Source organism: Dendrobium catenatum, unplaced genomic scaffold, assembly GCF_001605985.2.
Source record: "Dendrobium catenatum unplaced genomic scaffold, ASM160598v2 fragScaff_scaffold_800, whole genome shotgun sequence".
NCBI classification, from domain to species: domain Eukaryota; kingdom Viridiplantae; phylum Streptophyta; class Magnoliopsida; order Asparagales; family Orchidaceae; genus Dendrobium; species Dendrobium catenatum.
The window spans coordinates 345114-351975 of record NW_021319262.1 but is presented as its reverse complement, the minus strand read 5'-3'; positions in this window follow the sequence as shown (position 1 = coordinate 351975).

The following is a 6862-nucleotide window of genomic DNA, read 5'->3' as shown; positions in this document are numbered from 1 at the left end:
TGTATTTATAATCATTTTTTTAAATGATTTGACATGCGATCTGACTAGCTAACTCAAAAAACTTCAAGTCCAAAATAATTGAAGCTACTTCATTTCCCTTGGAGGTCTTGGATATCTTCGAATCCATAAAGAACTTGCTTTCGATTAGTGCTTGTAGGTCATGATGGTGCTCAAGCACACCTTTAAAAGTTATGAAGGTTGTTGCAAAATGGGTTGCTCTAGGCCGTACGATCTCCTTCCAACTTGACTTTCTCCTAAGTCATGCAAGTACTAATATATGATTATAACAAAAAAAATGTCAACTTTGATGCTTTTTTTGCTAGCTCCTCTATGAGAGGCATGCTTTCAATATCCTTCAAAATTAAATTCAAACAAAGTGCACCACAAGATGACCAATAAATATTATTGAATCTTTCATATAATAGTTGACATGCCTTCTTGTAATTAGCAGCATTATCAGTAACTATTTGAACAACACTCTCGGGACCAATCCATTCAACAACCTCAGTAAATGAATGGCACAAAGTGGTAGCATCCTTTGTGATGTATGAAGCATCAACTGATTTTAAAAAAGAAACATCATGTGGACAATATATCAAAAAATTGATTAAAGTTCTGCGCTTGCTATCAGTCCATCTATCTACCATAAATGTACAACATGTTTCCTTCCAAGTTTGTCTGTAACTATCAATGAGTAGACTGCATTCTTACTTGTAATCATTAAGTAGGTTTACTCTCATGTTATGATAACTGGGGAGCTTGTAACTAGGATCTATTGTAGCAATGACATCAACAGCTTTCTGTGTATATACTGAAGTAAGAGCATTAAAAGGGATGCAATAATAAAAAACCACCTTGCTAATATCATATCTGCACATTGTACTACTTCTTTAGATGATAAAGCACTCTTAATTGAAGATTGGGAACCTTATGTAGTTCTGGGGGCAAAGAAGTTATCCATATCATAAGCTTTTCTTTTTTCCTTTACTTAGTTCTGATACATGTGCTTAAGAAGATTGTGTTTTTGGTTGCGAATATGAATCTCTCTTCATCTATAGCATCATCCATAGGAAATGGAGTACTGTCAATTTCTTCATGTACTTGTTGTTTTTTTTTTTTTAATTTCTTTCAAGTTTTCCTATATTTGATATCTAACATCATGTGAAGCCTTCTTACAATCAGCTATATTCCCCATAACACATGCTAAATATTATTTCATTCTATTAATTCCTCCTCCCTTGTATGAAATATTACAATATAAACATTTAAATTATTTCTTCCCATCAACTCCTTTAACTTTAGCAAAATGATTCCAAGCAATATCTGCTTTTTCATGCATAGTATAAGTTGAAGCTGAAGTCTAATTACTATGTTCTACCATTCTAATTTGATTTACTAAATAAAATCACATACACAAAAATTAAAACTATGCAAGGTAGAAAACTACAAAGTAAAAAAGTATAACGTAGAAAACTATGCAATGTAGAAAACTTTACAATTTAAAAAATCACAAAGCTAAAATGACGCAGAATGTATACCTCAAAGAGCTGAAATTTTATATCACTTGAACTTCCACCATAGCCTAAAGTCTCCAACATTTAAAAAGTATAGATGAATTATGCAAAGAAAGAACGTTTGAAACCTGGAATAGATTTAAGATAATTTCAAATGGAATATGCATTTTAACTATAATACAAAGAAAGACAAAAGTATACAATCACTAACATTTCTTTATTTTATACGATGACTTCTATCAAATAAATCAAAACATGTAGCCCATGAACCAATATCCCATATTAAACACCAAGCTGACTACAAATATTTTCAAGGCATTATCAAGCGCAATTTCGAGGGTGGCGGCGGGTGGATACCCCGTTCCCATAAAAGAAAAAATCTTAAATATGTTTGATTGTACTAACTTCATAGCATAGCTCGTAAGTTCCATGAACATTTTTTTAGAAGTGAGACAAATATATCAAAAATCTTTCTCAAATTTCTTCACATTAAATTGAAATTTCATCTTCATTGCGTGTCCGTGTGTGTGTGTTTGTATATATATATTCAGTGATCGAAGCTTATTTGAATGTGTTCTTCCATATTCTATCTAACTTTACATTATTTAAATCAAAATAAAGCATATGAAGCACTACAAAATCACTTAAATCATATGGTACAACATCATTAAAATGTTAAAAATATTTACCAATGATTGATGAAATCATTATTAAACTATTTTGTTCAATTAAACTTCACAATCACAGTACTCTTTTCCACCGAAAAACAAACTTCAAACAAAAGGATGAGAAAATAAACAACAAAAAATGCTTAAACTACCTCCCCTGTCGGGCTCTACCAGATATTTTCATGATGAAATCCAGTAGAAAAACTTCGTGTGTGAACATGCGGAAAAATTAGTTTAAGAATATAGCTCAAGCGTACAACCTGCATAAAAGTGTTTATAGAACCTGGAGTTTAAACCTACCTCATGATGACTGAAGTGCATTTTCTAGAGAACAATAACATACTTGCATGAATCAACATAAATGAATGACAGGATCGGATCTGGGAGAAGAAAACTTGTATAGAGGGAAGATTGAAAGATAAAAAATGTAAGGAAGCATCCAGGAACCAAAAACTGCATTGGGCAAAAGTTAGTGGAGGATGAGTGTTTGCAGCTCCACAACTCTCATGCATTTGCTGATGTAGAGAACGCTAAAGATTTTGAAAGTGAAAAATTGTTTCGCATTTTGTTGTATATTCCCACAAGTCCGTAGGCTTAATATAGAATATAGATGGAAAATAGGTCGGCCTACTAACGAATGCAAGGAGAAGGAGACGCGTGTGAAGAACTCACAGTGGGTTGGAGAAGATAACTTGAGCACGAGAGGGAAGCTTCAGTTCCTGGTCGGCTTCGCTAAAGAGATGAGTGGTCGGCTTCGCGAAAGGGGAGCAGACGGGAATAAGCCGAACGAATGTGAACAGTAGGGTTTTTTTTTTTTTTTTCATATCAGCTTAGCCTCATCCATTACCGCAGGATCAAATCCAACAACACAAAACACGCGTTGCCCGAACCATCCGGTTATTTGAAACTGGAGCTATTTTTTCGGTTCGACGGTCAAACCGGCAATTTGAACGGTCCGAGCCCGGTTCGACGCGAAAATGATTCTCAAGAGAACCGTAACCGGCCGGCTGGTTCATGATTCAACCGGTTGAACCGGCCGGTCCGATCCGATTTTAAAGCCTTGAGTCTAACAAAGCAAAAAAAAAAACCTATTTGATCGAGTAGTATGCGAAGCTTAGTAGTCAGTTAACGTTTACTTTAACTTAACAAATGATTAGTGAATTGAGTTTAATAAAGTAGTTAGTCAAGCTATAATCATTCTTGTTTGACTGATTAACTTATGGACAAGTTCATTTAAAAATATTATATAAAAATTTTATTATTATAAAGTTGCTAAAAATATTTAGAAGTTGAAAATTCTCCTCCATATTTCGAGTAACATTTAATTGTTTCCACTTTAATTTATTACTATTTTTATCGACTTTTTTATAATAAGTGTCTGAATATGAATAATTTTTCTCAGAAGTTGGCTCGTGAGCTAGTTACAACTCATTAAATAAAGCTTGAGCTCGATCTATTCTCGGTGGTTAGTTGGTAGTAGACAACAATACAAAGGTAATAGTCGGGCGGTGCTCTGACAATGAAAGTAAGAAAAAAAGCTGACAAAGGTGATCGGTTTGTAGTTTAGTGGAGCTTTAGGTTCTTAAAGCATCTATGCTTCCTTCAATCTCAACCCAAATGCTTTCCCTTGATTTAAAGAATAAGACTCGTATCTATAAGAGCACTCCATCATATGGCTCTTATGTACCTTGATCATATATCATTCTTTTAGTATTTATGCATTTAAATGGTGTTGAAATATAGCTATCTTTGGTTCATTGGATTCATCGCATCGAGCTGTTCAATTTGAGTACAAGTATTCTAGAGTTAGAGATTATTTGGTCCTTCAAATATTATCTCAAACTTTCTAATTTGGACTCATTTGAACTATGATTAGAACATTTTTAATGTCCATAGATTTGTCTTATCAAGACGTTCACTTCGACTATAAATTTGTCGGAATCAAATTTTTGGTGATCCTAATTTTAATTTCAAAACAAATTCAAATAAAAAATTATATCACAAGTAGTGCTTCATCAAATGAACTTTTGGTTATGGGGTTGACGTTGTTGACTTCTTTTGAGAGCTCTTTTCTTTGAAATTTTTGGAGGAAAATTTTTGAATAAGAGTATCTATAAAATAAAATTTAATGAAACTAAAATTTAGTTCATAATTTTTTTAATTTCAAATAAGTATAATTTATTATACTAAAAATATTTAAAATGCATTTTTTTAACAAAATTGTTATTCAAAATAATCTGACCCAAATTTTCTTCATTTCGGATTCTTCCAACTCCTAAAAAGAAGTAAAGGTCTATGCACTCTTTTAGGAAAGTTCTTTTATCATCATTTACTAATGCCAAAAAAATCATATTTTTATTTTATTTTTTTTCATAATTTTAAGAGAATTTAAGCTAATAAAATGAAGAGAATTATTTATCATTTTTAAAAGGTTTGAAAGATTAAAAAAAATAGTGTGATGATTTAAATTTCAGCATAATAAAAAGAATAAATATTAAATTTATTTTAAAATAAGTATAATGTACATAACTAATCAATCAATGTGTAAACTAAACTCCTTTAAAAATAAAATAAATTCAGTAATAATTACAAGTCTTGTAATGTATAATTGAAGTTGAAAATGATGGGAAATAGTGATATGAAAATGACTTTTTTTCTGATTGATAAAATAAAGTTTTTTTTTATGATAATATAAATATATATTTATATACTTATAAGTTATGACTCCTTATGTTATGGAAGATCCAAAAAATATATAATGCTCGGCTTTTTTTGCCCATTAATAGTATTTTTAAATAAAATATCTAATTTAAAATCAGAATTTTTTTAATTATTTCACAAATTATTCATATGTGATCAATCACATAGGTCTAAACATAGTATCTCAATTATGGAAAATTAATCTAAAACGGTCTCTCATGTTATAGTTACAATATAAAAATGATTCAAATTTAGTCTCTCGATTACATAAAACATATCCAAATTTTATTCGAAAGGGACCATTTTGGAATAATTTTATATGATCAAAGAACTAAATTGAAGCAACATGGTATAGTAGGACTAAACTAGTCATACATGAATGGTGGGGACTATCTTAAGTTCTGCCCAATTGCATAATTTATATAATTTTCAGAGATATTAAAGTTTTGATAGGACAACCCATTTCAGTTTCTTAGTAATTTTTTAGTAATAAAGCTATTTCATTAATTTATCATCTCTAATACATTTGATACGCCATGAAAGTTTATTTTGATTGGACACAAATTTTGATGCACATATGAGTTGCAGGCTTCAAAAATTAAATTAGGACCATCCAAACTCCTATTTCAGGTAGCCTATAGTTAAATTGAATATTTCAAAGAGATGAACCCAACAATATCAAATTCTATCCAATCCAACCTCAAATGAGTCCAAATTAATAGACAAAACCTATTTGACAACTTTAAAACATTATTTGGATAACTAAATGATATTCAAATATGACATGCTTATAGTTGAATTAAGCGGCTCTACGAGACGAATCCAACGGGCCCAAGATCACTGAATTCTTACATCTATGAGGTACTTAAATACTAAGCAAATGCTCTTTGATCGAAGGAATTAATATTGGGCGTTCAATGGAACATTCCCAACATGCTCTTTATGTTCTCCAAATTTAATGATGATGCTACTAAAAAAATTATAAACAACCTCTCATTCTTCACATGAGGGGAGGGAAGGGGAGAGAAAGCTTAAGAGCCCTTTTTCACTCTCCATCCAGTGTTACCATCACCGGAGTTCATCCTAACCACTGATTGTGGACAAATTTCCACCCATGCTCCGACTATCGCCAGAACTATTCCTGGACGCTACCGACACCAGATCTCTTCCCAAATATTATTACTCACAGATTATGGTACTTCCAACCAGTGTCGCTCGCCGACTACGGTCCCTCTGACCACCGTTGTTGACTACGTACGTTCCCTCCAACCATCGTTGCTGACTACAGTCCTTTCGACCACCATCGACCGCCAATTACGGTCCTCCTGGCCACCGTCACACGCCAACTACAATTCTTCAAACAAAAATCACCAACCGACTACGATCTCTCTAATCATCTTCGCCCACCGAGTACAGTCCCTCTGACCACATTCGTATGCTGACTATAATCTTACTGACCAAACAAACATGTCAACTCGCTTTTAAGAATAATTACCATGTAACGAGCTATATACAATGAATATTTGCTACATTAAGCCCTTATCCAAGGAGGGATATTATTTATAATAAACCATCAATACTAGTGGATTTGTTCAAACTGTGTCTAATCCCTTGATTTTTTTTTCTCTTTTTAGGAATTTTCATGTAAAAATTTTAATGTCTTTTATGAATGCTGCATAATACTCTTTTATCTATTTGTGTGTTAAATCTTTAAATAAAGTTAGAATGCTAAACATTATATCTTTCTATCTCCATGACACAACAACAATTGAATTCAATAGTAAATACATCATTTTCAAAAAGTTTGATTGATAATTTCCTCAGTTGAATTTGCTAAAATTTATCCCAAAAAAAAATCTATTGATTCCAAAAATTATTTACTTAGAACGAAATTAAAATGCGTAAAAAAGATGATCTATTCAAATGTATTTAAAGGATCTATTTTATAAAATAATAAATAAATAAATAATATATATATAT